The sequence below is a fragment of the Sinocyclocheilus rhinocerous genome, unplaced genomic scaffold (genome assembly GCF_001515625.1).
Source record: "Sinocyclocheilus rhinocerous isolate Xijiao unplaced genomic scaffold, SAMN03320098_v1.1 scaffold1243, whole genome shotgun sequence".
In the NCBI taxonomy this organism is placed as follows: domain Eukaryota; kingdom Metazoa; phylum Chordata; class Actinopteri; order Cypriniformes; family Cyprinidae; genus Sinocyclocheilus; species Sinocyclocheilus rhinocerous.
In genome coordinates this window covers 3,329,734-3,346,964 of record NW_015626033.1, presented here as the reverse complement: position 1 = coordinate 3,346,964, position 17,231 = coordinate 3,329,734, and positions in this window count along the sequence as shown.

Sequence of the window (17,231 nt, the reverse complement as noted above, 5' to 3'; positions counted from 1 at the left end):
CCATGACTGTCTCAGAAGCATGGTCAACGATCAGCAGAAATCCAAGCCAAATCTTAAAAACAAAATCTGAACAATCTGTTTTAGACCAATGACCATCTTGATATATACATTTTCTGGTAACGTTAGCAGACTGCAGAAATTCCACGCGCCACAGTTCACCTATAAAATGGCGCGCGCGCGACTTTAGACTCCTTCTGAAATGAACACGATCAGACTTTAGTCAATAAAAATGATTGCTGTGTGCGACATGAGATGACAGACGAAACAACGCATATTCAAAGCTTTAATTCATTAATAAAGTGGCATGACAGGCTGAATTGACAAAAATCACACATCAGAGCTCGTTGGCTGTCTTGTTATTCATTATTAGAATTATTTGTGATCGAAAAATAGATAAGACTAGGACAAATTATAAATATTAGAATCAATTTACAGTCTGTATCTGTATTATAACATTAAAATATCAGACTTACCACCATCTGAAATAAAAAGCTTTTGTAACATTATACACTATTCCATTCAGTATAATTTTTATTATTTTTTGGGGAAAGAAATTATAGAAATTATACTTTTATTTAGCAAGGATGCTTAAAATTGATCAAAAGTGATCATAAAGGCATTTATAATGTTACAAAAGATTTCTATTTCAGATAAATAGTGTTCATATCGATATCGGAATTATATCGTATCGACCGAAATTAAGAAATATATCGTGATTTCAATTTTGGCCATATCGTCCAGCCCTAATTGTAACACTGGAAAATCAACACTGGTAAATTTACTGTGCAGATTGCCATTGACATTACACACTCTCTCACTCAATTTGATGAGCAAATCACATCAACTGAATAGTTAACTGATGTTACATTTCCATATTGTGCACATCTGTGCTATAATTGCTAGCATTTCTAACCAAATTATGGAGAATGGATGATTTATAATATGTTTTCCTCTAGTGTTCAACACACCATTTACAAGGGCTCTAATTAATGTTCCAACAATTCTGATGGGGGGGGGGACTTTTCCAAAGCGCTCATCATCCCTCGTGATTAATTTTTTTCTCTCCATCACACCATTCACACTTCTCTCAACTCACACCCAAACCATTTTCATACCAGGCACCACTCCAAGATAAGCATACCCATCAATCTTAAGTATGCTAATGGAAAATTAGCTACAAATGTAAATGAGGGAAATGCACAGAACGCACTGTATGTCATACCATCAGTGTGTTGAGTAGAATGTGCTGATTTAAACCTGATCATTGACATTTGAATGTAGTGTAAAGCAAGCTTGGAAGGCTGCACAGTGCACACACTGTAATAACTGTTTGTGCCAAGCTAATCTTGTGCAAGATTGTGTCATTGTACTGCACATGTTGATCAGAAATGAAAACACATTTCTAGTTCAGCAGCCAATATATATCCACAATTTATATTGCTATTTATTATACCAGTGCTATTTATATACTTCAAAAAAAACTTTTGTAGGGATGCACCAATATTAAAATTATGACCAATACTGATGTGCTGATCATTTTAATGCGATGTCTGGTAACCAATACATTGGCTGATATGAAAAACCTATTCTATCTTAATTAGATCAATGAAAAAATAAATGCAACAAGTGAATTCAGGCATCCCAAACCTAAAATAGCTATGAAAAATGGACATTCATTTTGAGATTTGCCTTTAGTTACAGTGCTATTAAATTATCAGTGTTTTAAAGATGAAGTTGATTGGATGTTAATTAAGGAAAATAAATGTAAAAATAAGTAAAATAATAAGCATGCACAATTAAATATCCAGTGTCAGCTGATATATCTAGTATCAACAGACAACCAATATGGTACCAATATTTTCTGCATCCCTACCATTAAGCCATCAATATACTTTACTCCTCAAACTAATGTTTCTCAACTGGCAATTATAACTTGCATGAATGTAATGCAATTACACAAAAACAGACTGATTGCAATGACTGCAATTTTTTTTAATCCATATTTTTAGGAAAGCAAATGCACACTAGGTGCTGTTGTTTTTAAATGCATGCTAGATTTTACACATACATATATGGTTTAAAGTGCCCCTATTATGCCATTTTGAACTTCAATGCAGTGGAATGAATGCATGAATGAATGAATGCATGAATGAATGCATGAATGAATGCAAACGCAATATTGGTAAAAAAAAAAAAATCGCAATTAGATTTTCCAAAATCGTTCAGCCCTAGTTAGGACCCAAACGATCTGCAAAGTTGTAAAGCCAAAAATGCACGATATAGTTATTGTCTCCCAAAATAAAGAATCGAACAGCCTAAACGAGTCGTCAGTAATTCAAATCCCACTTCCGTGACAAATATACATCTACATTACAGAACCGGCTTTACTGATAAGATGCGCGTTAAATATCACATGCGATTTATCGTGCAGCCCTAATCTACACTCTACTTATTACACACACAGGGACGCACAGCAGTGCACAAACATGAAAAAAAAAACTCGTAAAAACAAATGACCCAAAGCACACAGCAAAACTGACCACACAGTGGTTGAAGGAGAAAAAGGTGAATGTCCTTGCATGGCCTAGGCAGAACCCAGACTTAAACTCCATTGAAAATCTGATGAAATCAGAATCAGAATCAGAATGAGCTTTATTTCGAAGTATGTTTGCACATACAAGGAATTTGTTATAGTGTCACAAGCTTCCAGTACACGGAGACAGCAACAACACACAGATAATAAAAATAAGATGTGAATAAAATACACATGCATAAATATAAACCACCCACAGACGTTAGGGCCACAGGTCTGTAGTCATTAAGTCCTGTTATCTTGGGTTTCTTTGGGACGGGGATGATGGTGGAGCGTTTGAAGCAGGCAGGGACTTTGCACAGCTCCAGTGATCTGTTGAAGATCTGTGAGAAGATGGGGGCCAGCTGGTCAGTGCAGGTTTTCAGACAGGCTGGTGTCACACCGTCTGGGCCTGGTGCTTTTCTTCTCTTGTTCTTTCTGAAGACCTGGCGCACATCATCCTCACTGATCTGAAACGTAGGAGTGGGGGAGAGGGGGGTTGCAGGAGGTGTTGATGGTTGTGTGGAGAGATGTTCAGAGCGGGTGTGGGGTGTTAGACTGGGAGTTTCAAATCTACAGTAAAACTCATTCAGGTCTTCAGCAAGTTGTTGATTGGCCTCAGTGCTGGGGGATGGTGTCTTGTAGTTGGTGATGTCTTTCAGGCCTTTCCACACTGATGCAGGGTAATTGGCAGAAAACTGGTGTTCTAGCTTTTTAGCGTAGTTCCTCTTGGCCACTCTAATATCCTTATTCAGGGTGTTTCTGGCCTGATTGTACAAGACTCTATCCCCCCTTTTGTAGGCGTCCTCTTTGGCCTGACGAAGATGAAAAAGTTTTGCTGTAAACCATGGCTTATCATTGTTAAATGTTAAATGAGTCCTGGTAGGGATGCACATGTCTTCACAGAAACTGATATATGATGTTACAGTTACCTTTCGTTGATGTAAAAACATGTCCCGCCGCCGCGCGATTTCCCCGTTGATTCTGCGTCGCGGTCTGCTCTAAACAGCTGAAAGCCGGGCAGTTATAGCGTGCTGTCCGGAATGAGTTTCTGTAAAGCTGAGCTCACGTGCGCTTGCGGAGGAATGTAAACACTCACAAGAACGAACGAGTGAAACTCCCGCGGCGAATAGAACGGCTTACAGTTAATGAAAAGCGCTTCTAGATCGGAACAGCACATCTTCTTTAACGCTATAACATCTGTACACCACCTTTCGTTGTTGTAAAAACATGTCCCGCCGCCGCGCTATTTCCCCGTTGATTCTGCGTCGCGGTCTGTTCTAAACAGCTGAAAGCCGGGCAGTTGTAGCGCGCTGTCCGGAATGGCGTCATTCAGCCAGGTTTCCGTGAAACACAGAGCAGCAGAGTGTGAAAAATCCTTATTTGTCCGGGAGAGCAGAAGAAGTTCGTCCGTTTTGTTGGGTAGAGAGCGGAGATTCGCCAGATGGATGCTAGGCAACGCCGTTCAGAGTCCGCGCTTCCTGAGCTTCACGAGCACGCCGGCTCGCTTCCCCCGTCTGCGCGTCCTGAAGCGTTTGATCAGCGCCGCTGCTCCGCCAACTACAATGTTCAGCAAAACGTCCAAATAAACGAAATCCGGTAGAAGATTGTGTGGAGTGTACTGCCGAATGTTCAGCAGCTCATCCCTGGTAAAACTGATCGTGTTTGAGAAACAAAAAACAGGAAAAACTAACAAAAACAGTACAAACACTGGAGAGCCAAACACTGAGGCTGCCATCTGCGGCGCCATCGCATAGCCTTGTCTTGAAATGACTTGAAGACTGCGGTCCACAAACGGTCACCATCAAATTTAACTGAACTTGAGCAGTTCTGCAAAGAATAGTAGGCAAATATTGCAAAGTCTAGGCATGTCACGATAACAGCTTTTTGTTGTGCAATATATTGCCCCAGAAATAATTGCGATAAACAATATTAGTCATTTTAAGACCATTTTATGCCACTGAATATATAATCATAATATACAAGCATAATAATACAAGGCCAACACACTTTCAAGAAAAATGCAAGAAAAATTCACAAATAACTTGTATGGAGATTTTTCCATCTACAGATTTTTCCCTGACCTTCTTTTCTCTGTAAATTAAGGGTGCACACTATTGCTGAAAAACACAATCCCTACTTAGCAGTCAGATGTCCGTATGCACAAAGGCACAGATCCCTAAACAAGGCCATATCTTTTTTGTAGAAGCATTTTCTAAATTTGAACTAGCACCAACTACACCACATTATGTACGAGAAGCTGCAAAAGACACAGGCGCAGGTGGAATGCAAAAACATGGCGACATTAATTTTTATGTAAATATAATGGGCAATATATTGCGTCACCAAAAATTATTGAGGTCATGTACATATAGGCCTATTGTGCGATAAGTCGATATATTGATTATTGTGACATAGCAAAGTCTACACGTGCAAAGTCTACAAGTTAGTAGAGACATATCCCAACAGACTAAAGGCTGTAATTAAAGCAAAAAGTGGTTCAACAAAATGCTGACACAATGGGGTGATCCTTTTTCCAACTCGTGATTATGTTTTTTTTTTACTGTTATATCTTTCACTTGGATGTTATAAGTTGCAAATACAGCTGGATAAAACAAAAACTGTGTCCGTCTTCATTTCAAGCTGCAAAGCAACAAAATTTGATTATTTTAAAGAGGGGGTGATTCTTTTCTATACCCACTGTATTTTAAGAAAACAAAAGCATTTTTTTTTACCTTGCATGCATGTAAACCTATTGTAGGAGACCCCCAAAACAGTATTAGGAACCTTTAAAATGGCATAATAGGGGCGCTTTTTAATGCATACAGCATGCAAATCACAATACCTATATACGATCTTTGCTATTGAATTACCACACATTAGTCTGACTGTATGCTCTGGAGGCCGCTCTTTCATATCACAGTGCAGGCTTCCAGTCGGATTTACAGGGGCTTTGTGTATTTGGGAATGTCACCTGTTTGCACCGTTTGTTCAAGGCCCTCCTATGTGACAATGTCAGCAAAGGCTAATGAGCTGTGAGCAATGCACTCTCATTATAACACCAAATAAAAGGAGAAAGCTACGGCTATTTAAGGTGAAAGAGGTTAAACAGCACATTCTGAAATTATGCTAATTTCCCATCTCCAGATTAAAAAGTCAGAGGGTGACAATAACCCTTCCAACTGGCTCATTAAACCCTGTGTCATCCAATCACAGTCAAACGGAATGCTTGTGGCTTCCTAACTGAGACAGCGAGATGACACTAATGTGACGTGTGGGGAGGTCAGGAAGTTGTCACGCTCTGAGTCAACAGCAAAGCTGCAGGCAGTCACTCGAAGGGAACCCTTCACTTTAACTTGCATGACATTCTAACCATGATGCCATTATTGATCCATCACAGACATTTTTGGATATATAAGACTTGATGGCCAGAAGGAAAATACAGGATGCAACCATGTGTCATTTTCGTCACTACTGCAGTTTCCGTCGCTACACAACATTTTGGTATAGGATGCACATGGGTTATATCTGACCTCATAATTTCATCTGGGTAAATCATCTTGCCACAAAATGTGCAGCGAGACATCTTTGTTCTGTCACCTTGTGCTATTCAGCCTTCCGTCTGGCCCTCTCACTCTCTAAGAGGCACATTTAAGCATGCATCTGTTGTCAAATGCACCCCCTAGCCTTGTTATGTCAGCCCTGGATGGTGTTACAGCAAGTGATGAAGGCCAGCTCAGTCCATGGTTAATGCTTCAAATAAAAACCATTGCTCGGTTTCGAATCAAGAAGCAGAGGTATTGCCACGAATACTAAGCTGGCCCCTTCAAAACACATTGTAAAGCAACTAGGTCACGCGGCAGTCAAACGTAAAGTTCAAACAAAGCTGAATGTCACACTAAAATAAAGACGACTCTGCATGTATTTTCAGATTTTAAAGAATTCAAGAGGGGTTTACAGCATTTACCAAACTTGTCAAATCACAGCAGCCAAAGAGCTGCGAGAGGCTGGTTTTGACAACTAAGTATGCAGTGCAGTCAGCTCATTTTACATTATTCATCTCTTTGGAGGATACGCCAAGGAGGCTCAAAATACCCAGTACCCTACCATAACCCACTTATTGAGAGATGACGGGGACTCAGGTGCTCTTTCTGATTGTAGATGACAAAAAAAGGGTTACCCCCGGCCCCTTTAAATCCTGAGCACATCTCTCAAACCACTTAAATACCTGCCTCAGGTTCTTACTTCATTGTAGCGAGAACTGATAACTCATCTCTGAAGCCCACACTCTCCTGCATCACCAACAGTTATGTTCTAATGGTTCCCCACGACTTCTTACTGTCAGTACAGACTTATTCTACTTTCCCATTCACTGTCTAATCAGTTGCATGTCATTTGTCCACTTTGCTAATCAGTCGCTTGCTCTGGGTTCAATTGCATTAAATGCAGAAATTGCATTAATGCAGTGTAATTAGGTACTGCTGAGGAGATGCTTTGAATATACATATATATATATATTGAAGTTCCATATACTGATTGCACCAGACTAGCATAACTCACAAAACAGGACTAACTACATTATGCTGCAAATGTAACATTGTGTGTGTGAAAGAGAGTGTATCCAACACATTGGCGGAAATAGCGGGGGGTTGGGGGGTTCAGGATCTACCCAATCTGAGGGTTGCCCCCCCCAAAAATATAATTAAAACCATGCTGTGTATTGTAATTAATATAATAATAAATACTTTAAATAATTGTGTAAGTATTTAAACAATAAAAACTTTGGTCCACTGTATGGTAGCTTGTTTAATACCGTACGTAGCTTATTGGATAGTCACCCACTACAACTAACATGGCGATAAGCGTATGTGTGAACTAATATTAGGCTAATATTGTAGATCTACCATTGTTTTGGGTTTTGCTCAATATGATGTTAAGTTGCAGATCAGTGGGCTTGCTGCAGTTTAATATCTAAGTAAAAGAAGTCCTCTGTCCCAGACAAAACCTAAAATGCTGTGAAGGACACAAGATAATTTAATAATTATAAAATGACCACATGGTGAACCTATGAACCTAACTCAGATTTAAACAACTATCGCTTTGTGTTGTTGGCCAGATAAAATGAAAACGGTCATAATATAATTTTTCAGTGCACCAAAACGCCAAGTACAAAAAGTCCCCATATTAAGGCAGTTTGGCCTTAATTAAGGCAAATCATCTTTGTGTCCCCTTCAAAAATTGCTCTTGAGAAATATGTTTATTGTCAGGTTAACTTATCTAATTTTGTGTGATCTGTGACATTATATAAAATTGTAGCAAGGCTTTTTGTGTGTATTTGTTGATGAAGGGGTTTTGTACACATTAATATTTTTAGAATTGTGTAAAAAAATATATTGTTTTTATTTTTAAGCACAAAGATAAAATTAGACCCTTCGGATAAAATTATTATATATAGGCCTATATGATAAACATTCATTAAATTACTTTAATAACATTTAATATAACAAACGTCACTACATGCTACAAAACAATATTTTAAACCTATACAAAGCTCGCAATTCCGGCAAAACCTTATTTATGTTAGACAGATAGATAAAAATACCATGGTCACAAAAGATTTTCCTGGTGAACAGGTGTACTTATAGGCCGTTACTCTAAAAACCTTAAGTCTCATCAAACTTTTTGTCAACAGCTAGAGTGAGTTTATGAGCATTCATGCTTAAAGACCAAACACAATCGCCTATTTTTTGTACTGACAATTACATTTACGCAGTAAATGTAATTACATACTGACAAATTAAAATAAGTAAAATAAGAATCACAACACAAACATAGGCTAAGTACTAAAGATTGCCTATTACAACACATGACTACGTATCGTAACACTGCATAATACATGCCATAATCTTATGCAGCACGAACATGATCATATTTAAATTAGCAAGACAGGTTAACGTTACTTACACTTTTCTCCTGTCTTCGTGGATTTGAAGGCAAAGTAACTCAAGTTCACGGGCGGGTCTTCAGGTGGAGAGTTTACAAAACTAAATTTAGTTAACAAAACTAAATGTATAAGCAAATAGTTTAAAGAAATAAACAAGTTCCTATATTTTTGCGCAACAGGGACGTTGTATCGCAACGAATCTCTCCAACACAGTAACAGCATACAGCTGGGCAGTCTTTTTACAGCGTCCACACTTTTTGCTTCGGAAACGCGCGAAACAAACCCAGCTTGTTCGCGCGAGAGCGAGGTCCGGCTTGTTAGCGATAAGTGTGAGGCAGTGGTTGAATTACGCATATAGCATACTGTCATCTCTTTATTTAGACATATAACAGAATTAAAAGAGTAGTTTGGAAGTTTAGAATTAGGCTACATAGAACTAGGCCTATTAATATCCTAATATAGGGCTTAATGCATAATGTTTGGGGGGATATATATTTACCCTGATCATGCAAAAATATTCTCCGGCAAATGTAAATTATTTACTAAACAAAATAATAACTAAATAATTATTTACTAAACAAGCAAGTACTATTGCTTAAAACTTATCTAACACAATTCTCTATTTTCAGATACAAAATCGGTCTTTGTTTTTTGTTTTGTTTTTTTCATTTTACAAAATCGGTCTTTGTCAGTCACGTGCGTTTGTTATGTGTGACGTCACCGAGGCGCCATTTTGAAGGTATCCTTGCATTGAGCAGTGAACTAAAAGTGTACAGAGCCGTGCAGTAAAGACCGATTCAATCGTCACACTGGAGAAACAGATGCAAACCAAGTAGATACGGTACCGAGACAATCTCAGCAATTTTTTTTAGGAAACGAACATAACCGGAGATATGTTGGCAAATATGATGATTTTGCATATCACCGCTGCAACCCAGGCCATCTGACGCGGCGACGCCTCTTGTTGTTTAGTCTTTTTTTCAAGTGTGAGACCTAAAATATCTTTCTTCGTGGTGAGTTTTTGACCTTTTCTATCATGTAATTCACTATTGCAGACTTTAACACAACAAGAACGTACCATTTTAAATCAAATAAAAAAGACAATTCTCCAACTACAGAACACCTTGGCTTTGATACCCTACAAACGGCGGAGATACCCAAAATGCACTTCGATTCTCGTGAGTGTGACGTCACCTGACAAAGACCGATTATGAATATTGCTGTGTTGGTGTCACCATTGCCCTATGCATGGGGGACAAAAAAACAAAGCCTATTCAAAAGCATTGACTTCAAAAACAGACATGCAGAAAATATGCTTTCTGTGTAGACAATTTTAAATAGAGGAGAATCTTGCAAGATTTGTACCAGTTTGCACTTAAATTACTCTTTATGCGTGGATAAATTGGACAGATGTAGCCTAATGCTAATAGCACATCATTTATCCCATCAGCTGAAATGATAGGAAATCATCTTAAACATAGGGCCATAAAATTATGACTCAGCCAAAATAAATAAATAAATAATAATAATAATAATAAACAGTCCAATTCCAGTGAACCTTTGGTTCATCTTGGTTCAAAGGCCAGGCTGTAGGCCTGAACTGAAATTACACAGGTTAACTCATTTTTTTCCTGAAACCATGACCCATTTAGATGTTATAAAAGCTTTTAGAATCCATAACAGCTCTTCAACTATGCTATTTTTTCACAGTAGTTAAATTAACTTATGACCTTAATTGATTTTAAATGTCTTCTATTTTTCATTATGCCTGTGTAAAGCTCTTTGAATTACCACTGTGTATGTAATTAAACTCGCATTGCCCAGAGTATCATATTCCTCTATCTGTATGTGTGCTGTAGGTTTGATCCTTTCTTGGACTGAGAATGGCGAGACCAATGAAAACACTGAAAGCTACACTGACAATAAATGTTTTTGACTTACACTCAAGCCCATAGTGGGTTTCCATGGTGATGCTCTCACCTCTCTCCTGCTGTCACAGTAAGGCTGCAGAAACAGAAGTCATTGACATGTTTTGCATAGTTACAGCTCGCAGGAACACAAGCCCGCAAGTATCCGGCTAAATAGAAACGGATGAGCAGAGAGGGCATAAACCAAACGGTTTCAGCTCAAGACTAATTTAACCTCAGACATCATGCTTCAACTCCCACTCCCTGAACTTTTGCTTCTCTCTCCTCTGATCGCACACAAAGAAGGGGCGTGTTTAGGAGGATTCATCGCTCTGTTGGACACCAGCTACCTCTGTTCCTGAATCGTGACTGTAGGAGTGAGATGGAGTCTATTGGAGTTTGCTTGCCGTGTGAAACATACATTCTGAGTTTACTGTAAAATCACACTTGGGTCGTGGCAACTCCCACACAGCACTAACTATTGGCTCCCTACTAAGAGGCAACATTATTCCCTAAGTGAAGGGCCCCTCAGACAGAGACACTGAGCTGAATGGCATTGAGCTGCACAGGAGAGGGTCCCCACATGAAAGAGCCGACTTTGGCCACAATATCTAGTGACAGAAACGTCTGAGACTCTGACATTTGCGAGTGATGAAACTCCAAGTAAAACCTATTGACATGCACGCTGAACCCCTGTGGTCCGCTGTTGTCTTACAGCATGTTGGCAGGTACAGATGAGTGTTTGCAGACAAAGTCGACACCCGCTTTTCCCTTACATTATTTATTTCATTTCAAGTGCCAATCAAGCATGGTGTATTGGCAGGTGCAAGAATCAGCAGGGGGAGGATGGGAAGCTCTGTGAGGTGCATGGGATGCTGGATGCATCACACAGGAAAGGAAACTCAGGAGGGGTGAAAAGGGACAATTACAAGTTTGGGGGGATGCTTCAGTGGGAATAATACATTGTGGAAAAATATGCTTCCATTTCTATTAATATTTACACAATTTAATGATGATGAAGTTGTTAATGAATTACATTTCTATTAATATTTACACAATGTAATGATGATGAAGTCGTTAATGAATTAATGAATTACAATTATCATTAATGATCCTCAAGTTGTTCCAAACCTGTATGAATTTATTTCTTCTGCTGAACACAAAAGAAGATATTTTGAAGAATGTTGGTAACCAAACAGTTTCTGGTATGCTTTGAATTCATGGGGGTAACACAAAAGAAAATATTTTGAAGAATGTTGGTAACCAAACAGTTTCTGGTATGCTTTGAATTCATGGGGGGTTTTTTTCAAAGGGGACAAGCAGCTGTTTAGTTACCAACATTTCAAATTATATATTTTTCCCAAAATATATATTTTTCAAAATAGATGTTCAACAAAAGAAAGAAACTTGTACAGGTGACAGAATTTTCATTTTTCCCCTTTTAACAGTGAGGTGTAATTTTGCTTTTTAATGCAATTTATACAATTGCAATACAATTTAATGAATTGACACTACTGGTTAAATGTTGGTTAATATCTTTTTTTCTATGCTTTTGAAAGAAGTCTCTTACATTCACCAAGACTTAAAGATTTAAAGTATGTTTTTTTTATATATATATTTTAAAGTGTAATTTATTTCTGTGATGGCAAAGCTGAATTTTCAGCAGTCATTACTCCAGTCTTTCAGTGTCACATGATCCTTCAGAAATAATATGCTGATTTGGTGTTTTTATTTAGGAAAGGTGCATTAAATTAATCAAAAGTGACAGTAAAGACATTTATAATGTTCCAAAACTTTTTTCTGTTTCTGTTAATTGCACTTTATATTCATCAAAGAATTCTGAAAAAAAAAATCAGTTTCCACAAAAATATTAAGCAGCAAAAACGGTTTATTAACTCTTATTATTATAATCTACATATATAATAATAAGAACCATTACTAATAACTGATCACCAATAATAATTGAAAATAACTGAGCACCAAATCAGCATATTATAATGATTTCTGAAAGATCAGGTGATTAGAGTAATGGCTGCTGAAAATTCAGCTTTTTCATCCCAGGAATAGATTACATTTTAAAATATATTAATAAAAAGGTTATTTGAAATTGTAATAATATTTTACAATATTTCAGTTTTTACTATATTTTTGACCAAAAAAATGCACCCTTAATGAGCACAAGAGACTTCATTCAAAAACATTAACTATTCCAAACTTTGGACCAATAGTGTATATCATCAAAAACTGACGCAGAATCCGTTTTCATGTGCTGCTGTAGTCAGTCACGCAATTGTCAAGCACACAATTGCCCGCTTTTGTAGGCAAACGCATACAGGCCAAATAATGTCAATAATGTGTTGTGCATTTTATTTTTTGATTCCCTGAGCTGCTGAAATATATTCCCTTTTGAAGTCAGTTGAGGACACAAGTGTGATATAACCTTAAAATTTTCACCCGCTCTGAAGATTTAAGTCCACAGCATGTCAACAGAAATGACCAGGGCCTGCTGTGAAATCCCTATATTTGCACTCGGTTAGGATGGATGCATAAAAGACCCGCACCAGAAATGAGTGCATCAGCAGCTACTCTTTCTCCATTTGGTCACATTTACAGCCTCATCAAATTGATGGTCGCGGTTGTCGAGTTAGGTAACAAGCCGCAATACGAAGCCACCCCTCAATGCTCTGGAAGGCAGAGTAAGGACAAATAAAGATCTGCCTTTACTTGCCCTTGCATGTCACATTATGTGCAATCATGTCAGAGGTAATTAGCCATGTGGGAAGAATACAAATCAGAGTATTAAGGGTACCTGGGGTGGGCACAACAATCAGTCAAGTGTAGTATTCTAACTTCAGTTTAAAACAAACTTGAATAAACATTGTTCCTCAGTGGGCGCTGTCACTTCCAACTTTCAACTTAATTACCGCAGGAACATAAGAAACAACATTGTTAGAGTAACACAAACTTATTAATAGAAAACGACTACCAGTCGGTCTTGAAACAAGTTGTTATTAATGGTGCCATTCCTCCAAGGAATTTCAGATTTCCCCTTCTTGTTCACGCGTAGCCTGGAGCAGAATAACTTGTACAGGATAAGGAGGCAATTAAAACACGCAGTGTCAATCAACAGTTGTTCTAGAAAGTGGGGCAGAAATGTCAGTGATAAATAATTAGAATGTTGCCAAAAAATCTTAACAGTCTCTCTGTTAGTAGCAGTTTGCATTACATGCATTTGTGTCACTTTTCAAGAAAACAAGGGCAACGCCGTCCAGTGGCACTCATGACTATGTAGAGCTTGTGAAGACTGGGGATGTCTCTTAACAGTGCACTATCCCAGTTTAGCTAGACCCGGACTAGATTGCAAACAGCACATTTTTCAATGGCCCAATGAGCAAAATACTTGTGTTAGGATGGATGATTACTGACCTTTGCAGTGCCTTTAACTCCTGTTAAAGCTGGTTTCAAAACTCAGGGCTTGTGCCACTTGAGCTGTAAGTTAATCCTGGATTTTTTCCTAAACGAAAGCACAAGCAATAAAACTAGACAGAGAAATCGCATTTTCACAGATGCCTCAGACTGTATGACCTGCTCACAAACTGCCCTAAAAGAGAGAGAGAGAGAGGGAGAGAAAGAAAGAAAGTATCGTGGTATTACTGTGTTTTTTAGACATGGTACAATAATAATCCCATGTTTTGGAAATGCACCTTAATATTCTTTATCATTTACCACAAAATACAGTCTAAATAACATTTTATACTGTATGGATACAAGATTTAAGTACCATTACTGTACCATGTTATCACCATGATAATCAGTATTATCTATATAGCATGTAACAACACCACAACCACTGAAGAAATTAATTTAATTGTGGAAACTAATACATGTTTAGTTCACATTATTTACTACATATAGTTGTCTGTTTTTCTAATATATCTATATTATTAAATTAATTCCATCGAAATACAAATGGCTAACCTACTGAGCATTCACTACTGACTAATAAAGTGTGCTCCAAGTGTGGAATAAATCTGGGCATCTTCAGAATGGTGCACAGACAGCAAATGTCTTTGCAGTTTAGTTTGCTACGTCATGCGTGATACATGACAAACTGTACAACATTGCCATCTACTGGCAAGCTGTTTAAACATCCCAACAGTGTGTAAATCTATTTTTATTTAAATGTGTATTTATTTATTTATTTACACATTTATTTGAATAGATTGGGTTGTATTCATTCTACAGCAGTAAGATCATTTCATAGACTTACACCTATTTACCTATTTTAATTAGTATTTTAATGACATTTTTTGTCCACACTTAAGGTTGTGTTGTTGTAATGTTAAACCACTAGAGGGAGCGCAACTCCTATTTCCTGTGGGAAACGTTGGAATTTGGCCTAATCAAATTATGATTGAGTAATACAGCAGTTAACTAGTTCTGATAAATAAGCAGAAATACAAATATATTTCAGCACATTTTCAGATTCTGGCACTATTTTATCCATTCTCCATTTGTTTTGTTTCAGCTGTTTTTTTTTTTTTTCAATGAAAAAGAGAAGACAGTGATCAAAGTAGGCTTTTTTAAAATAGCTATACAGTGCCTGCAGAAAGGCACATTGTGTTGCAAAGTCCAACAAATTGAAAAGTCCAACATATTTAAATTGTTCATTAATCATATTAGATCCGTTCTACTGTCGTGAATCCCTGTCAAAAGGTACTATACACTTTAGTTATTAATATGTACTTTTAAAGTACTAATATGTAGGCTACCATTTTGGGGTAGCTTTTGTACTGTATCTTGTGGTATCACCCCAGTGACAGCTTTGTACCTTTTTTTTCTGAGTGATAAAGATTGCTAATACTTAAGCACTGTGAAATCAATTGGAACATATTGGGGAAAAAATCCAGACACTACTAAGATCAGGACATCATATCAAATTGAGCAAGCAGACAAGAAGGGCAATTGTCAAAGAAATGAGCAGCAGGCCAAACGAGAATCTGTCCAGGCATCAACAACCTCATAAGCACTTCACTTACTCACCCACTTAATTTCAGTGTGCGGACATTATTTTTTCTTTAGCAGGAACAAAATGCAAAAACACTTTCTGATATTTTCTGAACAGCACTGCAACTCCTTCTTTGGTCATATTCAGTCAGTTTTGATCAACCGTGTGCTCTGAATCCAACCCGCCACACAGTCATGTCTGCAGTTTCCAAAGTCCTTCAGTGCAAGTCTATTAGCTGGCAGGCTGAAACTGAGGCAATTTTCTTTTCTTTGATCAAGTAATCAAAAGGAACCATCAAAGTTGGCAATTACTGTTCCTCAAACGTGACTTAATTACATCCTATAGCTGTTCAAAGACAAATGTTCATACAGAACACATTTGCCATCCAAAGGGGAAAATGAATGCCATTTATTTTTTCTACTAATTAATATAGTATAATGAGGATCAACCATGTAATGGCATCTACACGGACCGGATGCGCTTACACACCAATATAGCTTTTGAAACGAGCAATCAATTAGCTGTACAGATAACTTGGATCAAATTACTCTCAATCGATTGTCCCAGAATATTGCTTAACCTCATACTGTGTGTGTTTTTAAGTGTGATGAATGGGAGCCATTCTTAAGAATTGTTCTGGGGGTTGAGTTTTACAGCTATCCCTATTCTTACCCTCTCAAACCAATGAGGGTTAAGATTTGTGGGGTAGAAACAGAACAATCCTCTCCCCCTCTGAATGACTGAAAAGGCCACAGAGAAAATACAGACTTCCTGTCACAAATCTCTCATTGATTTTCCTTTTAACACTAGCTAAATGGAGATGCGCTACAGCACTATATTTGATGAGACTGCTTTTATATGTGAATACACATATGGACAAAAGCATACGCACAGCGCATATACACAAACAAACATGCCCTCTGCCATCCATACGTCTAAATGACTACAATCAATGATCTATCTACACATCAAGTGTTTTTACTTGCCGTCGAAATTAATATATATGTATATGTAACCCGGTCTCAATTATTTACAAAGCAGGCATAATATAAACAAACACATATTTCATAATTCTCACAAGTTACTATTAATTATTTGTCAATGTAATAGTTACACAGATTAAGGTAACGGAATGTAAAAGAATTGTCAATTAGAGTCAGCAAAATTCATTGAGGAAATGTTTTAGCTATATGTTTCATGTCTCTCAGGTGGATTTATCTTCAGCTCTCAAACAAAGTTAATTGTCTGCAAAAGCACAACTGGATCAATGGTGCATCATTTGTGTGATGCTGTTATTCGCATTATCCTTTGGTATCCGGCAATATCTTTGATTAACTGACAATAAATCCACCTGACCTCATTTCCTAGATGGTTAATCTTTCGTACACAACCTAAAGGTGAGTATTGATCTTGTATTGAGTTTCTAATCAAGATCAGTATGCCTATGCAATCTTATTAGCCTGATTGGTTTATCATGTCAAGTAATTGCTAGCCAATGATTTTGGTTTTGTGTAATCAAACATGTTTTTGAAAATTTCATTTAAGAGAGGAAATTGATCATGGTTTGATTTCAGTGGAATGAACCTTGTTAACAAGTGAAGAGCAATCAGTATACGATATACACAAAGGAAACATGATTGGATCAACATTTATGGATCAATCAGAGAAATAAAAGAAAATATTAAAAGAAAATAATAAAGTCACACGGGGACGGGGATGAAGACACAATGGCAACATGGCAGATAGGCTATTATGTCTGGAAAGGTATATGCTTTTGTTTTATTTGTTTATTGATTCATT